We start from the raw sequence: 17,011 nt of genomic DNA, 5'->3' as shown, positions 1-17,011 counted from the left end.
AAGTGAAACTGTTAAAACTAAAAAGACATAAAGACATAAAGACATAAAGACAGAAAGACAGAAAGACAGAAAGACAGAAAGACAGAAAGAAAGAAAGAAAGAAAGAAAGAAAGAAAGAAAGAAAGAAAGAAAGAAAGAAAGAACGAACGAACGAACTTCAAAGTACAAAAAAGCAGCTCCATCACTCCAGAGCAAGAGAACAGTTTTGAAAAAAATAAAGAGGGAAAAATGTTTAATTTGAACTTCATTTACAAGCAGTGAGGATTTGTCAAAAACCAGCTAAGGAGTGACTCCTAAAGGGGTTAATGGTGGTCAAAAGTCACCAGTGCTACTTTTAATGGCATGGAGTGAAATTCAGCCTGTGCAAAGAGCTAGCACTAAGCTTGCTTATCTCGTAAGCTCTGTCCCCTCTGTTTGCCAGCCAGCAAAAGCTGCTCACGGGGTTTGAGACTTCCTTTCTGAGCTGCCAGAACTGGGAAATGGGGGGCAGGTTTGATTGCACGGCTATTTCTCATATCAAAGAAGTATTGCAACGTGCAATGATTTTCATGTCTCATAACAACCTCTGCTGCACATCCCTCGAGGGGGTTCCCACCTGCAGGGGCATGAAATCACCACCCTGGGGCTCACGGACTGGAAAAGTCCCACAGAAAGGACTAAGCAGGACTGGCATGTAGGCATTGTTTTAGCCTCAGTCCCTGACATGGGGATGGACTTAGATCTCAAGCCACTGGCCGCACTTCTGACAAATTGTGTTTTACTCTATCACGCTGCCTTCCAAAGGCCAGCCAGATAAGCCGTCCATAATATGCACTATTAGTGTTAAATTCCCCTCTTCTCAGCTCGTCCCCCCGCGTAAGTTGTCAGCTGCTTTGGCAAACAGCACAGCAGAAGCATGGTGTTTCTCCTACTTGTGGTCTTACATGTATGCATGTAAAAATTTTGTCGCTTAGTTTGTATCCCCAAGTATCTTGAAAGCTGAGTGCTTAATGAAGTATTAATTCCATTTCTGAAATACTAGAGGTGGGAAGGAAATATATCAAAAATTATTGACATAGACAAAAATATGCATTTGCAAAATAAAACCAAAACCAAGTACTATTTCACTAGTATTTTTATGGAGGTGTGTGGAATTTCCAGGAAAACAAATATCCTATGTCATGATCATTTCCGATGAGTCAAAAGTTTTCCCACTACTCCTTTCGTGGCAGGTGTTGGATAAGCCAATGCCTTGTTCAATCAAGAACAACAGTGTGTGTGAAGAGGACAATCCCCTGGAAGGGTGGAGGGGTTCAAGTAATTGCTTTTCCTGACAGAAACACAAAGCTACCAGATGGGGAAGTGATGATTAAGCAGTCTCTTTGCCCAATTAATATTGAATTTATAGAACTGTGTGAAATAGCTCCAGTGAGGGAGACTGATGATGACTTACCCTGGTCAAGGGATTCATCATGGACTGGGAGAGAAAGGAGTAGATCTGGGAAAGCATAAATATGAATATTAGCCCTCAGTTTGGCATAAGTTCCTGTTGGCTGTGCTGTGGACATTAGCTTTCTCTTTTTCCTTGACCAGAAATGCAATCATTGTCAAACACGCTATATATATTTGTGCAGAAATGTTTAGTTTTGACAAGTCAACAGTTTTTGACAACAAAATAAAACAAAAAAGCATTTTCACTGGCAAATTCTTGAGCAGCCCTAGCAGTCAATGCTCCCAGAATTGCCTTTAAACAGCCAAATCATTCCCACAAGTATGAATATGCAGTTCCAGCTACTCTAATGGAATTTGCATGTGTGTATCAAGGGGCAGAATTTGGCTCTTGGTCTAAAACACGTTGAACACTTTTTAAAGAGAAACTCATTTAGCAGTGATGTAAGTCTTTGCAGTTTCCCTGCTTTGTATATGCAAGATTCCAGCTTTATAAAATGGTATGAATACATGAAATGTATTTATATTTGGCTTTTATAGCAGTATGCAACTGTCTAACAAGCCATTTGAGAACATCTCAGTTAATTGACGTTTACCAAAACAGTTATGCCTCAATTGTAATCCTTTTATTCCATTAAAAATTATTAGGATTCTCTGCACTCAGATTTTTTTCTGATTTCACTGCTTTCATGCCATGGGAATTCCAGTGATTTCAGTAAAGTTACCCTGGCATACAACTGATGCAGTGAAGTAGTAAATCAGACTCTGTGGAAGAAATCCTAGTCCATTGAACTCAGTGGGAATTTTGCCATTGATTTCAAGGGAGCAACATTTTCACTGTTGCTCTACAAAATAATAACTTTTCTTTGTGTAGGTGTAAAATAAAGTTAATACCTCAGTTACAGTGACCAGATATGCACAATGTAATTACTGCTTAATTTCTCCATATACAGAAACAACAGAGAACTTTTAATCTTGATTTTTGTTTTAATTCTCGCTGGTAAGTATACTTTGGGCTACAAATACTTCTGGAGAAATCATTCAAAAAGGTATAAACAAGGTAGCTTGACCATGAGCCTTATCCAAGGCATCCTGAAGTCAAAGTTTGATGTAGCTGACCTAGATATTTCTTCAAGAGGAGTGTGAAAATAAACAGTGACCTGAAGTGTTTGGGTTCTACTTGTTTTTTGGCAAACAACCTGGCCCTGATTCACCTCTCACTTAATTGTATAAGTGCTATGAGCGATAAAGTCAGATCTCATAATCTGGAAATAATAAGAGAATGAAAAAATACTGTGGAAATTGTAATGGGGTCTTGACCATGAGAATGCAAGCTTGCAGTTTATCGGTTGAAGCGTTTCTGGTAGGGACTGGTCTTCTCCAAGGTAGTGGCAGGAGATTTTCTGGTGTACTTTGAACCCATCTTTTTTTGACTCTCTGTGACCAGACTCACATGCAGGGGAAAAGAGCAGAGAAGAGCTCATGGAGTGATTAAGAGCTCATTGAACAGGCCTACCAAAGGGCCCACTGGGGATCCTGTCTTAGAAGAAGAGACCAGAAGAGCTTGGCATGGTTCAGCAACACAATGAAACCTGTCGAGGACAAGGTTAGTTTCCACAAATACACTAAAGAGGAAGAGAGGAAGAAATGCTAGGAAAAGGAGAAGTTTAAACAGATGGAAAATATTGTCACAAGGAGAAATGGTTATAAACAGTCCAGGAATTAATTCAGGCTTCAAGGCAGAAGGTGGTTTCTGGGTCAGGTTTCCATGAAGGCAGCAGATAAAAACGGGAAGGTTCAAAGTGGATCCTGGTAAGTGTGTGCACTAATTGTAGGAGATGGGGCTTGTGAGAACGGGGAGTCATTCTGTGGTACAGGACCATCCTTTTAGTCTCAAATTCCCCTGCTCTAAATCCGCTGAAGACCCTGTTTCACAAGGCTGGTAATAAGGAAGAGTGTATCATCTCCTTCCCTATGAAAAATAACTTTAGTGACTTCGCTCTGATATCTGGGTAGCCTCAGAAAACCTGTCTGCCACCAGAGGGGTGAGCAATTCCTAAGGAAACAGGTACGTCCCACCCGCATGCATGCTCCACTCTTCTGTGTATCTGGGATGCCTCATATAGAAAGTGTTGACAGCTTCAGTAGGGATTTTACAAGAGATTGCCATTCATATTCCACAAGGACCAAAAGATCCACATGGGAATATTTAATATAAACAGTAATAGTTTCCCACATCTTTGTTTAGAGAATAGCCTGAGGATTTCTAAACTTTAGGATCATATTCATTCCAGAAGAATGGTTTCATTTATAGCCGTAAAAATATTTCCTTTACTTAAATGATGACTTTTTGCTTGTATCTGAATATTTAAATACAATATTCAGGTAATCAGACTGCCATGGGTAGTACAGGTAACTCTTACCTCATCTAGTTTTACTTTACAGTGAAAGACCTGATCTGCAGGGACATTAGCTATCTACTATTATAGTGTGAGACCTGCCAGACTTCCAGGAAACACAGTAGGGGTTTTTTAATAAAACAAATTAGGAAAAGATTTCCCTGAAATTTCAAGATTGGACTTGCAAAGAAATCTAGAGCTGAAAAATGAAAGTCCCGCTTCCACCTGGGCTGGGCTCCTAATCACAGTGATCAGGCTGTGGAGCTTAGTACTCTTGAAAGCCCAGCCTTGCTGTTAAGTGCATAAGAAGGAGCTGTTAGATACTGAGCTCTTCGGAGTATCTGCTCTGAAGCGTCCAAAAGGCCATTTCTCTTAGCTTGCCTTTGGGATATTCTAAATGCCTTTTTGGCCTACGTAGCACTTTTAAACATTCCTAACTTCCTCAATAAAGCCTACTGCTATATCACACTTGTCACTACTAGCCACAATCTGATATAGCACATGCAACCTCCCTTGGAATTACCAAATGTAGGGGAGGGGAGGAAAAGCTATCGTTTTGTTAAGAGATAATGATACAGTATTGCTGACTTCTAGCATTCATGCATCATGCTCACAGATCACTATGAGACTAGAATACCTTTATTTCCTTCTGTTTGCCTGCTGATTTCTGAGATTTTAATGCTCGTATGTGTCAGCTCTTCTCCACAGCCATGTGGGCTTGAGTGCACCAGGAATGAACAGTTACTGGATAGTGGAGTGCTGCATATTAGTGATTCATGGATCATTTCCCCACTCACACATATCTGTATTCTGAGTTTCTATTTTCATATCTATGCACTCTGGATAAGTTTAAGCAATGCTGACGCTCTCTCCTGGCACATTGGTTGGACATTTGTGCCCTGTTGAGTTCTTGGAAATAGAAAGGATGGATGAAAAATAGAGGTCATAAGCCACTGCAAAAACCAGTGCCTGTTCTTTCACAGCTATAGTTAATCCTTCTTCAGAAAATAACTGATACCTAGAGCTAACAGCAGGAAATTTTGCTAAAATTTCCAGCCCATGAGTTCTGAAGAGTGTATGAATTCAGGGAAAATTTCAAACAAAAATGAGACATCATAACCTTAACAACTGTATGTGCCCTGGCAGGGTTTTTTTAACACATAGTGTTCCTCACATTCATTTATCACTGTTTCAAGAAATGAATGATGACATAGATTGTGCTGCAACTGATTCTTCCAAAGCGGGAAGTGTGCATGGTATCACCCAGTTTAAAAGAGAAAGTCAGAAGCAGGAGAAGAGTCACTCTTCTGTTTGTACCTCATGAGACCATGACAAAAATAAAGGGGGATCACTTGCTTGGAGGACTGAGGGAGAAGGCTCTTTTACATGCTTGTTGACTGCTAGGTTTTCTTTCTGGGAGTTAATAGAAATACACTTTCATCTCTTTGTTTGCAGCTTTAGTTTACTGCTACTGGGCTCAAGTCTTTGATGTCAGGAGGAAGGGAGCAGAGGCGTTAGGACATAAAGAGCCTCTTCCACTTGCCAGGTGAACTACAGAAGCTAGAACCACTTTCTTCCTTTCTACACAAATGATACGTTATGTTTCCTTCAGATAGACACATGAAGGGAAAGCAGCTCAGGATGACCGGTGTCTTCCCTCACCAGTGCAGTCATTAAAAAGAACTAAGTTTAAATAGGTTACCTCTACTTAACGTTAAACAGTAGTTCATTCTTTACAAACAAGGCATCAGTTTTTGTAAAAAGGATGTTTTACATGAAGACGACCAGAAATTATTTCCTGAGCTTTCATACAAAGGATGCATTGATCTGATTTATCCATTTCCTGGAATTCATGAAAGACAGAATAACATAGCTTTGTGGTATTTTGTAAGAACTGAAAAAAAAAAAAAAGACCAACAAGTAATCTAAGTCTATCCAGTTAGATGTTTAGACTCATTACATAATGTCAGAGTTGGAGGAAAAGAGTTAACTTCCAATTCATTAATATTTATTTTTTCAGTAATCAAGGGTGTTATTGGTGCCAAAGGCAAAAAGCCAAAATATAAGAAAGTGTTCACCAAAGGGGCTACTTTGTAAAGCTTGGTCAGTATCAGAAATAACTGGTGTCAAACTTCCTTTGTGAAGTGAATCACAGCAAATATGTTCTCTTGTTGTACTGGTTTCATCATCTGAAATAGTGGTTTAATTGTAGTTTGCAATGGATAAAGTATCTGTGTATTCAAGACTTCTTTCTCTGATCATGTGATTGATAAAAGTTTTCATAACTGGGCTTAGCTAGTTTGTTTGGTTTTATGCTTCCTTTCTGCAGCCTCTCTCCTTATTCTCCTCTCCGGACTCTTAACAACTTCTACTCCAAGCACACCAGTATTTATAGTGTGCCCTAAAGGACAGTGCCCCTTAAAAACATATTCATAAAAGTTAGTACAATCCTCAAGTATGACGAGTTCAAAAGAAAAACAGTCTGGAAATGAGCTTTGAGATGAATGCTTTAGAGTCATTATCTGAGGTACACTGGCAGTCTCTAATGAGACATTTGTAATTTAATTGTGTCATGGAGAGACTATAAATTTCCCCCAGAGCCCACATCCAAGTTGTTTTTATAATGAAGATAAAGTAACACACATACCAAAAATCTTTTGAATACACTATAACTTCTTCCAAAAAGATAAAGAGGGCCTATATCCTATTTATGTCACTATATTCGGTTGCATAACAGAGCTTACAACAAGTAGGATAGAGGTCAAGAGTCAGTCTATAATCATTTAATACTGTATAATTCTTTACATTTCTTTTTTAATCACATGATAAATTTTTTGGGACCAGTTCGTATCAGTACTAGAAAAGAAGAAGAAAAATAACAGGATTGCAAATGGTCATTCTACAGAATCTTTATACGGGATTATGTTGTGTTTGATGCTTCCTCTGGGCAAGAAGATGTTCTAAGACTGCATGACTAAGCCACTCCTGCATCAGATTTCTACAGCTTCGGATAGAGAATTGTAAAGTTTTTTATGCCTCAATCAATACCAAAATGCTGCCTATTCAATCCAAGTTCCTAAATAAATTAGGACAAGCATGTCTTTCAGATATAGAAATAGATTGTGCAATACACTCACTTGATCACACCCAATGAGCCCTCTGGGTCCCTCAGCTGTAATGGTGTATTTACTTTTCTTGCAGATTTAAGCAGTTTTTTGTGCTGTGGTTCTGTTTATTAAATTGTGCTGGAGATAATCTCCAAAGTTCCGGCTTGTCGGGACAACTTTCTCAAGCATTGAAAATGATTTAAAATGGAAGCGGCTTTTAAAATCAAACTTAACCTTCAACAGACATCTAAGCATTCATTTTTTAGCCAAAAGTAGGACATATAACCTGGGAGTGGGAGATAGAGGAGGATGAAGAATATTTTATGTTCTAATTCTACGGCAAATATTGCAAAAATACCAAGTTCTACAAGAACCTGCTTTTGACTGTTTTCCTCTGACTTGTTTCTGTCACTCAAGCTGGATACTTGAGAACTGTGATCTAAATACAGGACAGGGAGTGGTCATTCTTGTATTTCAATTCTGTCTTCAACATAAACTGTCTGCATTTTTGGGAAAAAGTATCTCACACTGAGATAGCTTTTCAAAAGCCATTCTGAAATTTCTTATGAAGTCTGTAACGTCAGCCCAAGAATCTGAAGCTGCCACCCTTGTAGATGCTGTTCACAGTGCAAGGTCTCAGATAAGAGACATGAAACTCCTCCTCAGAAGCAGCTCCAATGTATCTTTTTCCCATTTTGGAACCATTTTTAAATTTTTTTCACCCCCAATAAATAAATCTTTTCATATGCTTTCTGCCATCTTAAGGTGAATATTTTCATCAATAAACAACAATTTGTTTAACCAAAGAATCATAAAAATAATGTCAATCTAAAATAATTTTTTATTGAAAATGAGGTTTAGCGAGATCCCTTCCAAGCTCCATAGACAGTATGATAATAATATTTATCATGTAACTATTTAATTTTCTATGCCAGAAAGTACATACAGATTGCAGTAAAACACTACTGAAACCTGAAACAAGAGATAATTAAATCATTATGCATAGGGGTATATGAAAACTGATCAGGAAAGATTGCAGCCATTTGACCATTTTGGTCTGATTCTTCATTGCCTAATACCTTGTGGAGTCATTTACAGGCATGTATAGGGAATATGAAACTGAGGAATGCAATCATGACCGCTGCATTTCATATTAACTTTTAGTAAAAATAGAAGAATATATGTTCTAGTCAGTGCAATGTATTAGGCTTCACATTGCAGTAGCTAAATGAGTTTTTATGGCCTTAATTTTACAGGAAGTTAGGCTAGACAATGCAATTGCTTCTTCAGGCCTTAAAAATCTAGGAACCGTGGAGTAAATGACTGCATTGGGTTCAAGTCAATGGAGACTGAAGTTCTACTGCAGCTGGAAGGGATAGGAATTTGCAGGAAATACAGTACAGTATACACCAGAAAAGGAATGGGTTGTTTCAAATAAAAAGTCGTGTGACTTGTTGCTAATTCCAAAGAAAGAGGTTACAGCTTGCAGATGAGGCACGGGCTGTAAACTATTCAGGATGACTTTCATTGCTCAGAGGGTATAATTAAAAGTATGAAGCAAACTGCCAAAATCTACAATAGAAATGAATAGTGTACACCAGGTCAAAAGGGATCTGGATTCATTTCTGGAAGAAGAGACAGTGCACAGCTGTTAGCTTGATTTTTTAAAGCTGAAGATGATCGGTTACTATAGGAATTGATTGATATTTCCTGGGCATGTTCTGTTAGGATTTAAAGTCTTCTCCTGGACCTACATGTATCATTGTTTCTTTCTGGCAGCTGCATCCATCCAGGAGCAAATGTCTTCTGTTGACTGGAAATGTATATTGTAGAGTAAAATTGCTGTAGTTACCAGAGAAAATACCTTGGTGCGAAGGAATTTTCACGTTTTTGCCATGACATAATTCAGATCAGGCAAAAAAAGGATGGGTAGCTACCTCCACCATTGGGAGTCTTGTCTCCCCTTTAATCGTCATGACAGTGCCTAGATCTGGGAGCACGTATCTAACCAATTGCATACACATGTCCATGCAAATAATATCCAAACAATTGCATACACCTTCAGAGTCTCACTGGCTCTACAGTGTAATGTACTGTGTAAAAACTCAGAACAAGGGACAAGTGGACAGAGCTGGGGATAATCTGATCAAACGATACTGATATCCATGTATCATGATACATGAATCCCACCCCAGTAACTCACCCAGCCAAGCCTAAAAACACACCATCATCTAAAATGGATAGAGGCAGGCATAGGTAAAACTGAAGGGCTTTAGAAAATCTGAGGCACTCAAACTTCTTAATGCTGTAATCCTCTCAATCATATAGAACCACTCAGACATTTCATCATCTGTAAGAGAGGGGATTATCACTTCTGCGACAATTATGAAATCACTAGAACAACTGATGTGACTTCGAGGAGTGTATTTCCACACTGCTGGCACAGAAGATGACATGCTCTAAAGGAGGAGGTACTAGGGTGAAAAGAGATTACAAGCATTTGGTTTTATTGGAATAATTCTTGGAGCGCTCTGTATTAAGCTGAAAGGCTGATGGCTAAGGAGCCCTGCCTGCTCCGTAGCATGCCCTGAGCTCCCATTTATATGGGGCTGCATATGACTGCTGCACCCCTTCAGCAAGGCTCTCTTCATGAGACGTAAGCAGCATGCACGGAGGAGTTTGCAAGGCTGGATTGCACCCACACTTTCCACCCTCTGTAACACGGAGCAGCAACCCATTTTCACAGTACCAAACCAGGGAGGCCGAATGTGAAAGCTGAAGTTTTTTTGGATCCTGGACAAGTTACCTGGGACACTGACTGCAGTCCCACATGAAATCTGCTTACACCAGTGCAGCAGCACAAAGAAGGTCTAAGGCTTTCTCTGCTCTCACCAGCACTGTGGATCCAGTGCCAAGAGGCAATAGCTACTTCTGCTTTAGCCCCAAATTTACAGGGCCCTGGGAAAAGAGAAGTAGCACGTGGAGGCAGCTTCTGTGACTAATCCTGGTGCCATGCAGCCACTCTATTTGATACCTCTTTATTCAGAGGAGTTTGTAAAATTTATTGTAGTAAACTTTAGTACTTTAGTACTAAAATTTAGTAAATTGTAGTATCCTACCTATATATGGAAAAGGACCATGGATAACCAGTTTTGCTCCTAGGCTTTTTTCAGCATAGTCTGAGTCACCCTCATTAGATGTAGGAGCAACAGAAATAGAAACAGAAATTCTCACTGAAATAGACCCAGGGAAGTCGTCATAGCCCCAGTCTTCTCTCCACTCCCTCCTAAGTTTTCATAGGCACTGCATAAATACAGCAGGAGATTGTCCATACCTCAAAGGGGTTTTAATCTAAATATTATCAGAGATTTAATAGCAGTTCAAATGTTTCAAAATTTTCCAGCTTCACATACCACATGCATTACTAGTGGTGCAGCTCTGTTTAGAACAACTTGAATTGCGCAGGTGAAGAAGCCTACAGGGCTGGGTAGTGTGTACAGCCACTGAATGCTCTTGGGGATTGATTTTTAAGGGACTTCCTGATTTGTGCGATGTGCTCTGTCCCTATTTGTAACATCTGCCCACCAGCTCTTTGAATATACTGTTACTGACTGGAAGAAGCCACCTCAAAGGGGCAAACAACACAAATTACAAATTGTCTTGTCAATTATCAGGTGGGTGACTGATTTGTGACTTACCGCTGAGCACACCTACACTGGCTTTTAGTGAACATAGTTGGCTTGAATCAATCAATCAGCCTTCCTATCCTTGCCCTATTTCCAGAATAACACCTGTAAACATGACACCAAACAGTGTATGGGTTTCCCTGATTTTCATTTGTCATTCCTCATGTCCACAGTGTTTAGTGAATTATCTTTTGTAGTTCAGGACTGACCCCTCATGAGACAGATGGGATCTAGATTTCCCTGGAAATGTCTGGCAGACTTTCCACTCACTTTCCACTGAGCTGGGATCAGTTTCCCATTGCTGGTAAAAAAAAAATTTTTTGTTTGTTTGTTTGTATATTATATGTTCAATATTTCCTGTTCATAGCATATTTATGGAATGTCTTAATAGAAAATAATGCCTTGGTATGAATCTTTTAATAAGTTTTGGTGTTTTCTTCAAGATACTCTTCCTTGTTTTGAGAAAGGTGTTCAATGGAAATTGTGCAAGCCTCTCTTCTGCACTGAATTTGCCGAATCAAAGAACAAAAAAAACAGAAAACCTGTAAAAGAGACACTAAAGTACTGCAAACAGATTGAATGTCTCACTGGTCTTGCTCCCATTTCAGCTCCAAGCACTTTGGCAAATCCTGTATCTTAAACACCTGGCCCACTGCCTTGGCTGGAGAGATGTTTTTGTGTGTCAGGTTTCCAGATTTCAAAATATGTTTGTGTCAGCACCAGCTGGTTTTGGTGGTTCATTGATCACACATAGGAAAAGATCCTACCAAGTCCTCTAATACTTTAGGAAACTTTGCAGTGAGAGATTTCTCCAGGTGTGGTTAATGGTCCTAAATGATCAGAGGGAACATCAGTACTATTTTATGGAGCTGGTACTATGTGATAGTAGAACTTCACTTACAAAGACTAAATTAATCCTAACTTGGCAGTACTTGATCTTGGTACTCCAATATTTAAGTTTGTAGTTCTTTTAAAGCAGGATTTTAGAATTTTTTTTTTTTTTACAAATCTTCCTTGGTTATTTTGTCCCATAGTGCTAGTGTATGGGCAGCACAGAGAAGTGGAATAATTCTGAAAAAGCAGTCCTGGGACCATAGTCCAACTGGACAGGGCATTGAGATTGAAAGATCCATGAGAATACTTTCATCTACCTTTGCTTCTGAAAGGCTGATGACACTCCTCTTTCAATTTACAGGGGTATCTTTACTTGTCTATTTTAACCGTAATTAGGGCTCCTATATTCCTAACTGGGATTTCCTGGCCTAGAAACCATGTACAGAAGAACATGCTTCTCCCAGGAGATGTCTGATCTGCAGGTAGATTACACATGTGCACTAAATCTGAGGATTTCAAAGTATACCAGACTTTGTGCTTAAGTGTAAATGAGCTGTATGGCTCAAGTGCAATTAAATTGATACCGCTGGGAGCTGTTGGAGTCACAGGGAGGACTGGTGCAACTGATCTGCTTTTGCACTGCCAAGGAGGCCCAGAGCTCTGAAGCATGAAGCAGCTAGGTAGGAGGGAGCACAGATCTGCTTCCCCTGGCCTGCCAGATGCCCAGGAATCCTGAACAAGTCTAAAATTACTTATTATTCTTCCTAGACAAGACTTCTGAGTGGTAAAACAGTTTTCATGGTGACCTTGCCTGGCAGTGCTCAGAGCCTCCTTGTTGGGCTGAAGTTTTTGGGGAGCTGTGGGGCTGTGCCTTGGCTCCTCACCTCCTCCTATGTGAGTGGGGTTCACAGGTTTCTGATCCTGTGGGACAAAATCCGCTGAAGCTCGTGGTATCTTCCCAGTCACTTCTCTGGGGTGGGGATTAGGCTGGTTGTCTTCGACATCAGAGTTTGTCTGTTTGTCAAGAGCACAGGAGGGCTGCAGGAGGAAGAGAGTGGAGCTAATGTGCATTGCTCTTTTTCTATGTTTCTTCCACATGATTGTTGGCAGATGTGACCCGTGACAGATCCTTGAAATATGGCTGTGCAGACAGAGATGGGATAGATCCAAGGGTAAAAAGCCTGTGCTCGGGGAATGCTGTGCTGTGACAGATTGCATGAGTTCAGATGTATCTCTCTCCCATCTCATGTTTGCCATTGCTTACTTAGAGGAAAGCAGAACTACTGAGGAGGACGGCTGGGCAGGGCTCGTTTCCTTACTCCCGAAACCTATGGAGTGGGGAAACACATGCTAGTCCAAACACTGAGACTCTCCTAACAATATGGATCATTTGAGACTGAGGAGTGGAGCTGAAATGACAGAGATAGTTTGTGCCAGAAGTGCATTTTTTGTGAATGCTGAAATCCTGACATTCCTGGCTAGCCCAGTATAAATATGGCCACCCAAGTGCTGTGGCATTATTTGAGTTCATCTGCTGAATAGCTGTTATGTGGTTTCTTTGGCAGCCCAGTGATTTTCTGAACTGACAGAAAACTATGGCCCCGCTCTCCATGGCTGCTGTGCAGGGGCCAGCGTTACAAAAAAACCCAAACACGCTGTGACCCTGCAAAAGCATCTCCGTCGGCGTGTGGCTCGCTAACAGTGCTTGAAGGCGAGTGTGTGTACGCACCCTGCACCGGAGCTGGCTTCTCTCCTCTCTGCCTGCGTGGCTGCAGCGAGGCCCAACCTGGGAACTGATTTCCTTGTCCTCCCTCTTAAAACACAAGCAATTTCTCACAACTGTAACCAGAGGAAGAGGCAGCACATTTATATTAAGCTTGCACTTGGCTGGGTGTGCTTATGCTTTGTTTCTGAAAACTGTACTGGGCACATTAGTAGCGCGGGACAAAGATCAGTTTGTACAATGCAAAGAGGGCCGTGGGGGAAGATGACCTGGAGGTCGATACTGAGGCTCCTCCCTGGGAATTTTTTTTCTTTTAATATTTGCAGTTTGTTGTAATCTGGTCCCTCCCAAGGGAAATAATTTTCTCTACTCATTGCATCTTATAAACTCCAAAGAGAAGCTCTTGCTTTGCTGGGACGACAGAGAGGAGGAACTGTAATATCCCACAATGGCAAAGAAAATGTCATGACTCTCCCTTCAGATCTAAGGCAGGATTTTTCAAGAAGGGAAAGATAGAGGAAGCCTCTTCTCTAGCAAGCTATGGCAAAATAAAATGCCAACACCCTTCTTTGAACTGAAGAGAAAAAATCAGCAGAAATGCAGTGGAGGCTGCGTACCAGGAGCTCATGGGCCCTATCCCTCCTTCAGACGCTCACCCAAGCTTTTCATACTGCTCAGGAGCTTTTTAGTCTCTCCAGCCATAATATAGCCATAATAATGTCAACCCACACTGTTTTTATGGTTAGTGGATCGCACTACTACGCTGTCAAACCCCATGGTTTTATATAGCTTAAAGCAGTGTAGAAACACTGGAGTGAAGGAAGCAAGGAGTTGCACTGTCTCAGCCTAGTAAGCAGGCAAAATTTCCAAACTATCAAAATGATTTAGAAATGTAACCCCCATTTATTTAGGGCCAAGTCGATTAACCTGAAAGGAGCAGTGTGTCCTTGCAACTAAACCACTACAGGGATCCGAAAAAAAGATAATTTAACCCTAGTTTAGGTGTCAGCACTGCAGCATGCCGTTCAGAGGTGCCCACCTTTGCGAATAGAGCTTACACTTCTGAGTCGCTTGGGCCTGAATGAAGCCTGTTACTCAGCCAGCGTTCACCTGGGGCGGGGGATAGGTAACGCCCCGCGTTAAAGCCTCCACAGGCAGGATGGCGTGCTAGCGGGGAGCTGGGGGTGTCCATTCCAACAGCTCCCCTGGCTGGAGCGGGACCAGCCTTTCTAACCTCCAATTACCTTGCTCAGTACAATCCCACCGCACTTTCTGTTTGTTTAACGCTGTCCAGCAGCCTTGAGATAACGGGGATGTTGCCGGAGAGAACGGGGCCAGCTCGGGGCCGGCCTTGCGGCTCTCCAGCGCCAAACGAATCGCAGCCCAGGGGTACTTCAGACATGTCGGATCCCCAAGTGGGCCGTGATGTCTAATGCCGGCGGGTCACGACTCAACTGCAGGTTACTTTCAGAGGTCTGAGATGCCTGCTCGTCACCTAGCCATTAGCAAAGTCTGGCCTAATTCGATCGTCTTGGGGCTGTGCCGGCCGCTGAAATCCTGGTCAGTGTAGAAAATGCTCTTCTGCTCAAAAGAAATTAAAACGAGCGTGTCAAAAATATCACATGTATGCACATATGCATGCACATATGTAAGGATATGTATAAACTTTTCTTTTGAGAGTTGTGTTGGGGTTGGAAAGGTTTACAGGCCTTGCAGCGGAGTGGTGCCGTCAGGCGAGAGGAAAATAGGAAAGTGCAGCAGCTGCAAATCCTCATACAACATCTCACTTAAAATGTCATGTGTGCTACTTGGTTTAAATTGTCACCCCTCCAGCAACCACAAACAATGCAGAAACAGCAGATGTGTTTTCTATTTAGAATTAAACAGTTTATCTCAACCACTGTCATTGTTACAGAGGGAAAATAAATAAATATCCATGTTAATGTAAACTTCAAAAGGTACTTTCTGGCATGAATGGCTATTCTGAATCCAGATTTCACTGAGAAAACTAGGATTTGACCACAGATTTTTTTTTTTTTTTTTTTTCCAATAGGGATGCTGGCAACTCAGCATGTAGTAAAACTTAGACTGGTCAAAAAGATTTTTTGGCCAGATATAGCATCCAATAACTCATGTCATTTAGACTTAATGGTCCAGAAAATTTAAGTAAACATCATAAATGTCTTTTGTTATTAAACTTTCCATTCAAACATTTTGTTTAACTCTTTCTTAATGGAGAGTAAAGATGACATTTCGGGCATATATTTACCTATGTGATAATCCTAGAGTCACCTCATTGAGATTTAAAGATTTGCCACAGTCTCAGCCTAGGCAAGCACTCAGAAAAACAATAGCTGGTGTGAGCATGTTCTCTGGAGAAGTTAAGCTAATGATGAATTTGACCTTTAGAGGTCAAGGTCAATTATTTTACAACTCTTAGTTTTACAAGTCTATCACTTTGTACAGGCAAGCAGCATATTAAGCAAGAGTGACCATATGATCATTATTGGATCCTTTTTTATTTTTAAGAGGAGACGCTATTTGTAAAGGGTGTTGTTGAGTGATGTGGTTGGGATAGGCCTTAGGAAAATACAGGGTTTTTGTACAAAAAGCAAACGTACAGCTTCATTTAGCCATTGATGCCCTTTTACATCGATGCTTACATTTAAGATACAAAACAAAAGCAGAACTCTGTCTATCTGTGAAGATATTTTGACTAAATGAAGCTTGATCTGTTTCCACAGCCCAGGGAAGGTTCCAAAGTTTAATATCACTGCATTCTTCTTTGTGTGTGACATGGCCTTCACCAATACCTTTCTTGTGTTTGATTTGCAGCCAGTATTTTAAGACCTCACCAGCCAGCTTGTTTCCAGATTTTATATTTTTACAAAGAGTTTTTTGTCTTTAGGCAAGCAAACACACAAATGTTCCTGTTACTCTTCCTGTCTGAAATGGGCAGAAGAAGGGTACATGTGACCAGCAATAAGCTGTAAAGACTTAACTGCCAGTAGTTACTTTATGGTCTTGTAACACGTTCAGTTCAACGCTTGTTTCTCCACAATTGTCACACTCCTGCAACTCTACAGGACTTCTCAGTAGTTAAGTAGATGTCTGCAGACAATGCAGTCACCAGGACAGGCCAAAAGTCAGTGTTAGCATTTCAGAATGGCTACGGCTTCGTGCAACACACCGTCCTCTGGGGTCCCTGTAAGAAAGGAGCATTTTGAGAGCTGCATAATTTGCTAGTGGTTAAGGTCAGAAGGGATCATTAATTCCTCTGGTCTAGGGGTTGACCACAAGCACACAATCGAGATTCATCGACATGAAATCTCAGCAACCCTTTTCACACCACAGAGAGCTGATCTAATTCAGCTGTCCTGTCCTCAGACAAGATCAGTCTCCCATGTTTGGGGGGAAGGAATAGGAAGCCCTCCTTCTGGACAAGATGATGGGCAACTTGAACCGGTTGAGTGTTGCAAGGGGATTCCATCCTCACTTCTCTAAGCAAGTGCCTCTAAACATGAGGCACTGGATGGCTATAGACTCTTCAGAAGGGACAGGCGAGGAAGGAGAGGTGGTGGGGTGGCTCTGTATGTTAGGGAATGTTTCAATTGTCTAGAGCTCAACGATTGTGATGATGATACGGTTGAGTGTTTATGGGTAAGGATGAGGGGGAAGGCCAATGAGGCAGATATCCTGCTGGGAGTCTGTTGTAGACCACCCAACCAGGATGAAGAGGCAGATGAAGCGTTCTGCAAGCGGCTGGCAGAAGTGTCTTGATCGCTGGCCCTTGTTCTCGTGGGGGACTTCAACTTCCCGGACATCTGCTGGAAA

The sequence above is a fragment of the Pygoscelis adeliae genome, unplaced genomic scaffold (assembly GCF_000699105.1).
Source record: "Pygoscelis adeliae isolate BGI_AS28 unplaced genomic scaffold, ASM69910v1 Scaffold172, whole genome shotgun sequence".
Classification (NCBI taxonomy): domain Eukaryota; kingdom Metazoa; phylum Chordata; class Aves; order Sphenisciformes; family Spheniscidae; genus Pygoscelis; species Pygoscelis adeliae.
The sequence above is the reverse complement of the archived record's forward strand: the minus strand, read 5'-3'. Positions refer to the sequence as shown.